Below are 7316 nucleotides of genomic sequence, written 5' to 3'. Positions count from 1 at the left end.
TCAGTTGCACTGATTGAATAGCAGAGGGAAAAGACTACAGTAATGTAAAGATATTTATTCACTTATTAATACTACTGACATAATTGATGTATGTAAAAACACTCTACTTTGTCATAGCAATATTACAAAATTCTGTTAACCACATTAAACTATAAATGTAGTTGAATTCTTGACATCTGTAGAAAAGTATCCAGAAGATTGGTTGAAAATTTCAGTGTTTGAGTACAATATAGATAAATCAGTATAATGTTTATAAGCAGTATCTTTTATGATCTTAAAACAAAGTGGTTGGAGTATTTACACCTCTTTTTAGAGTGTGCAATATATAAAAATTGAACATATTGAACTTAAAGCATGGCCCCACATGTTCCAGAGATTGAAATAATTCAGAATATGTTCTGACTCTTTGATTGAAATGGAACCAGAAATCACAAAATATAAATAGAAAATAGATTATATATTTGGATATTAATAACTATATTTCTAAATGACCCACGTGTCTAAGAAAAAATACAAAATAATTCAGAAAATATTCTAATTTGACTAATAATTAAGGTGCTATATATAAAAATTTGTGTGCTAGTTAAAAAGCAATGCTTTTTAGGGGAAATTTTATAGCTTAGGATATATAATACATGTTTCTAATATGTAAGACATTAGAAAATGATAAATTCTGATTTCTTCTGATTTAATTATTCAATTCAAAAATTACAAAAAAGATAACACATTTAAACAAAATAAAATATATGAAGCAAATAAGAAAAATAACAGAATTTAATTTTTAAAGCCCAAACATATAGCAAAAAGAATAGTCAGAGTCTGGTTCTTTAAAAGGATTCATATACAGGTATTAAAATACCACATGTATTCCCAAAATATTTACAACTATTATATATCAATTATTATTATGTATCAATTTTTGAAAACAGTAAAACTGATAAACCTCTGGTGAGGTTCACTGAAGAAAAATGATGATTACTCAACTAAACAATATGAAGAATAAACAGTGATGACATCCTTAATATTCATACAGACTTTAATGAGATTGTAGAAAGATATATACAACTTAGATCATTAATACGGAAATGTATTTGAAATGGTCACCTTTCTAGAAAACCCACCAACTGTGAAAAGTAAGACAAAAATAAATGGTAAAAATGAATAGCCCTCTAACTGTTAAAGGAAATTAATTACAATTATTAATTTTATTAAAATGAAAACTCTAGGACCAGATAGTTTCACAATAAATTCTATTACATTTTTAAGAAAGAACATTACAGATCTATGTTGCTCATAATCTTTGATGCAAATCTACAAAAGATTAAAAAATGCAAAGAAGGATTCATTCTAGTTATGAAAGGTAATTTAAATGTTTGAAAATCAGTGGTGTCAATAATCACATTAAGATATTATGTCAGGAGAGGTGGCTCAAGCTTGTAATCCCAGCAGTTTGGGATACAAAGACGGGTGGATCACTTGAGGTCAGGAGTTGAAGGCAAGCCTGGCCAACATGTAAAAACCCTGTCTCTACTAAAAACACAAAAATTAGCTGCCGGGTGCCTGTAATTCCAGCTACTGGGGAGGCTGAGGCAGGAGAATTGCTTGAACCCAGGAGGTGGAGGTTGCAGTGAGCCAAGATTGCACCACAGCACTCCAGTCTTGGTGACAGAGCTAGACCCTGTCTCAAAAAAAAAAAAGATATTAAATGAGAAAAGTCAAGTAATAAGGTCTCAAAATTCCATATTTTTCTGTTAAAATAATAGCTATTTATAAGAAAACTCTTAGGACACTAGGAATAGAATTTCCTTGTTCTTAAAAAAGGAATATTTTTCTCTAATAATCAGTGAAGTTTTGGGAACTTCAAGATTGTTTTCAACTAAATGAAACAAAATATCAAGGATAATTTTGAAAAAAATAGATCTATGATTCCTTTTGTCAACAAGTGCTTGTTGATATCAGCAACATGAAACTATGGTTTTTCAATCTTTTTCTTAATGCCCTCATATGACACAAGGATAGGACACAACAGACCTTAAGATATGAATCAATACTATTAAGAAAAAATTGTCCTTAGCATTAGAAATTAAAATAATTATAATGAATTTAACCTTAGACATCATTGGTGTACAATATATGATTTTTAAAATTCATTAAATATTTTTTAAACAATGTCTTGATATATAATTGGCATACCATCATAAAATGTTTTCGATTCATAATTCAATGACTTTAATAGATTTATAGATTTTTGCAACCCTATTCACAATATAATTTTGGAATATTCTCACCCTCAGCCTTAGCCAAACTTTAATCTTTTTGCATCTTCATGAATCTGCCATTTATGGATACTTCTTATAAAGAGAATCATGTGATATGTGATCTCTTGTGTCTGAATTCTTTCACTTTACATTTTGAGGTTCATTCTGTACATATCATTTACTTTGATTTTAGAATATTTCATTGTATGAATATACTACATATTGTTTCTCCTTTCAGGAGTTATTAGATATTTGATTCTTTTCTTCACATTTTGGCTATTATGAATTGCACTGCTGTGGACATTCACATGAGCTTTTATGTGGCCATGTGTTTTCCTTTTTGTGGGTACATACCCAGGAGTGGAATTGCAAGGGATTACATGTATAACATTCTGAGAAACTACTAAGTAGTTTCTTAATGTGGTCGCTGTATTCCATAGTTAAATTAGCAATACCTAAGAGCTCCATGTCATCCACAGTCTTGCTATTACTTGTCATCTTTAAAAAACTAATTTTGGGCCGGGTACGGTGGCTCATGCCTGTAATCCCAGCACTTTGGGAGGCCAAGGCAGGCGGTTCACGAGGTCAGGAGATCAGACCATCCTGGCTAACACAGTGAAACCCTGTCTCTACTAAAAATACAAAAAAATTAGCCGGGCGAGGTGGCGGGCGCCTGTAGTCCCAGCTACTCGGGAGGCTGAGGCAGGAAAATGGCATGAACCCGGGAGGCAGAGTTTGCAGTGAGCCGAGATCGTGCCACTGCACTCCAGCCTGGGCGACAGAGTGAGAGTCTGTCTCAAAAAAAAAAAAAAAAGTAGTAATAATAAATAATAATAATAATAATAATTTTGGCCAGGCACGGTGGCTAACACCTGTAATCCCAGTGCTTTGGGAGGCTGAGGCAGGCGGATCACTTGAGGTCTAGAGCTCGAGACCAGCCTGACCAACATGGAGAAATCCCGTCTCTATTACAAATACAAAATTAGCTGGGCATAGTGGTGGGTGCCTGTAATCTCAGCTACTTGGAAGGCTGAGGCAGGAGAATCGCTTGAACCCGGGAGGTGGAGGTTGCAGTGAGCCGAGATCGTACCATTGCACTCCAGCCTGGGCAACAAGTGTGAAACTCTGTCTCAAATAATAATAATTATTATTATTATTACTTCAACTTTTATTTTAGATTCAGGGGATACATGTGCCAATTTGTTACATGGGTATATTGTGTGATGCTGAGGTTTGGGATATGATCAATTATGTCACCCAGCTAGTAAGCATAGAACCCAGTAGTTTTTCAATCCTTTCCCCATCCTTCCCTCCCCGCTGTAGTAGTCCCCAGTGTCTGTGATCTTTATGTCCATGAATAACCAATATTTAATTCCCAGTTGTAAGTGAGAGCATGTAGTATTTGGTTTTCTGTTCCTACATTAATTTGCTTAAAATAATGACCTCTAGTTGCATCCATGCTGCTGCGAAGGACATAATTTTGTTCTTTATCATGGCTGTATAATATCCCATGGTATGTATGTACCACATTTTATTTATCCAGCCCTCCATTGTAAGGCACCTGGGATTATTCTCTATCTTTGCTATTGTGAATAGTGCTGTGATGAACATACAAGTACATGTGTCCTTTTGATAGAATGATTTATTTTCTTTTGGATATATAACCAGGAATGGCATTGCTTGGTCAAATGGTAGTTCTAAGTTCCTTAAGAAGTCTCCAAACTGCTTTCCACAGTGGCTGAAATAATTTATATTCCCACTAAGAGTGTATATTCTCTTCGCTCTGTAGCCTGACCAGTATCTGTTGTTTTGTTTGTTTGTTACTTTTTCATAATTGCCATTCTGATTGGCATGAGGTGGTATCTCATGGTATTGACTTGCATTTCTCTGAAGATTAGTGCATTAGTCCATTTTCACACTGCTGATAAAGATATACGTAAGACTGGGCAATTTACAAAAGAAAGAGGTTTATTGGACCTTACAGTTCCACGTGGCTGGGGAGGCCTTACATTCATGGTGGGAGGTGAAAGGCCTGTCTCACATGGCGGCGGCAAGAGCGCGAGCTGCTGCAGGGAAACCCCCTTTTTAAAACCATCAGATCTCAGGAGACACATTCATGATCATGAGAACAGCACAGGAAAGACCTGTCCCCATAATTCAATCATCTTCCGCTGCGTTCCTCCCACAACATGTGGGAATTGTGGGAGTTACAATTCAAGATGGGATTTGGGGGGGGACACAGCCAAACCATATCAATTAGTAATGTCGAGCATTCACAGTTTTTGGCCAATTGTATGTCTTCTTTTCAGAAGTGTCTGTTCATGGCTGGGTGCAGTGGCTCACACCTGTAATCCCAGCACTTTGGGAGGTGAGGCAGGTGATCACTTGAGGTCAGGAGTCTGAGACCAGCCTGGCCAACATGGTGAAACCCCATTTCTGCTAAAAATACAAAAATTATCTGGGCATAGTGCTGCATGCCTGTAACTCCAGCTACCTGGGAAGCTGAGGTAGGAGAATCACTTGAACCAGGAAGCAAAGGTTGCAGTGAGCCGAGATCACAACACTGCACTCCTGCCTGAGAGACAGAGTGAGGAAAAAAAAGTGTCTGCTCATGTCTTTTGCCCATCTAACATATTAATTTTTTAGTTGGGTTTTTTTCTTATTAAGTTCCTTCTAGATGCTGGATATTAGACCTTTGTTGTATGCATAGTTTGCAAATGTTTTTTTCCCATTCTGTAGGTTGTCTATTTACTCTGTCAATCGTTTCTTTTGCTGTGCAGAAGCTCTTTAGTTTAACTGGTTCCCACTTGGCAATTTTTGTTTTTGTTACAATTGATTTTGAGGACTTAGTCATACATTCTATTCCAAGGCTAATGGCCAGAATGGTATTGCTTAGGTTTTCTTCTAGGATTTTTATAGTATGGAGTTTTACATTTAAATCTGTAATCTATCTTGAGTTAAGTTTTGTATATGGTGAGAGGTAGGAGTCCAGTTTCATTCTTCTGCATAAGACTACCCAGGTATCCCAGCACTATTTACCAAATAAGGCGTCCCTTCTCCATTGCTTATTTTATTTATTTATTATTATTATTATTTGCGATGGAGTTTCACTCTTGTTGCCCAGGTTGGAGTGAAATGGCGCAATCTCAGCTCACCACAACCGCCGCCTCCTGGGTTCAAATGATTCTTCTGCCTCAGCCTCCTGAGTAGCTGGAATTACAGGCATGTACCATCATGCCTAGCTAATTTTATATTTTTATTAGAGATGGGGTTTCTCCACATTGGTCAGGCTAGTCTCAAACTCCTGACCTCAGGTAATCCACCTGCCTCGGCCTCCCAAGGTGCTGGGATTACAGGCATGAGCCAATGCGCCCGGCCTCCATTGCTTATTTTTGTCAATTCTGTTCAAAGGTCAAGTGAGTATAGGTGTGCAGCTTTATTTCTGGATTCTCTGCTCTATTCCATTGCTCTATGCATCTGTTTTTGTACCAGTACCATGCTGTTTTGGTTACTGTAGCCTTATAATATAGTTTGATGTCAGGTAATGTGATACCTCTGGCTTTGTTCTTTTTGCTTAGCATAGCTTTGGCTATTTAGGCTGTAAAATAACTAAACATATTTACATATTGTCCTTTGAAACTGCTTTATATTATTCAGGAAGCACATTCATATTGCTGGGTGAAATTAAGAAAAAGATTTCTCATTTTGACACCAGGTAAAATCTGAAAAGCAGAAATAGCAAATCCTTATAAACAGTACTGGTATCCATGAACCAAAGCATCCCCTTTATAAGTACATGATATGGTTTGGGCTGTGTCTTCACCCAAATCTCATCTTGAATTCCCACGTTGTGGCAAACACCTGGTGGGAGGTAACTGAATCATGGGGGCAGGTCTTTCCCGTGCTGTTCTTGTGATAATGAGTAAGTCTTATGAGACATGATGGCTTTATAAGGCACAGTTTCCCTGCACAAGCTCTCTCTCTCTTTGCCTGCTGCCATCCATGTAAGACCTGACTTGCTCCTCCTTGCCTACTGCCATGATTATGAGGCTTCCCCAGCCACATGGAACTGTGAGTCTGTTAAACCTCTTTCTTTTGTAAATTGCCCAGTCATGGGTATGTCTTTATCAGCAGCATGAAAATGGACTAATATGATGCACATTTTATTTGGCACAAATAATGTTTTCAGTATTTCTGTATATTCAAAGCAACACTGACAGCAGAATAGAATTTTCAAAGTGAAAATTTACACAAATATCTATCACACACAGAGAGAGAGACAGACAGAGAGAGAAAATAGGTAAATATGTCTGTAGATAACTTAACCTAGATGTAAAACTGCAGGCCAGCCCTTTCCAAAAAGTAATAATTACGTAACTCATGTGTCTGCCATAACAGAATTCCATAGACTGGTGGCTGAAACAAATAAACCACAAATAAACAAAAGCCATTTGTTTCTCACAGTTCTGAACCTGGGAAGTCCATGATCAAGGAAGTGGCAAATCTAGTGTGTGGCTTGATTCCTGGTTTGCAAACGGCCATCTTCTCTCTGTATCCTCACATGACAGAGAGTAAATCACCTCTCTCATTTTTTCTTATAAGGGCACTAATACAATTGATGAGAGCACTACCTGCCTGACCTAATTACCCTGCAAAGGTGCCACCTCTATATACCATCACATTGGGCCACTACACTACACATATGAATTTGGGGTGGGGGACACAAATATTCAGTCACTAGCATGGGTTGATTCAAGGGCCTTCCAAGGGAAAAGGAGGGGGGTGGACCAGGCATCCAGCATGCAGACCTCCCAGTGAGTGCATTGCTAGGAAAAAGAATGGTAGCTCTGAAAGACTGGGTGAAGGGCATAACCCTGAGATTCCCCTCCCCACAAGAAGCACCAAGAATACTAGTCCTAGAAAAAATTGTCCTTGCAAACCAAAAGAGAGATAAAGACTTTCCCAGACAAAGGCTGAGGGAGTTCATCACCACTAGATGTACCTAACAAAAAATGCTAAAGGGCGTACTTTGAGTTGAAACAAAAGGATGCTAAACAG

Source organism: Trachypithecus francoisi, unplaced genomic scaffold (genome assembly GCF_009764315.1).
Source record: "Trachypithecus francoisi isolate TF-2019V2 unplaced genomic scaffold, Tfra_2.0 Lachesis_group3, whole genome shotgun sequence".
NCBI lineage: Eukaryota > Metazoa > Chordata > Mammalia > Primates > Cercopithecidae > Trachypithecus > Trachypithecus francoisi.
The sequence above is the reverse complement of the archived record's forward strand: the minus strand, read 5'-3'. Positions refer to the sequence as shown.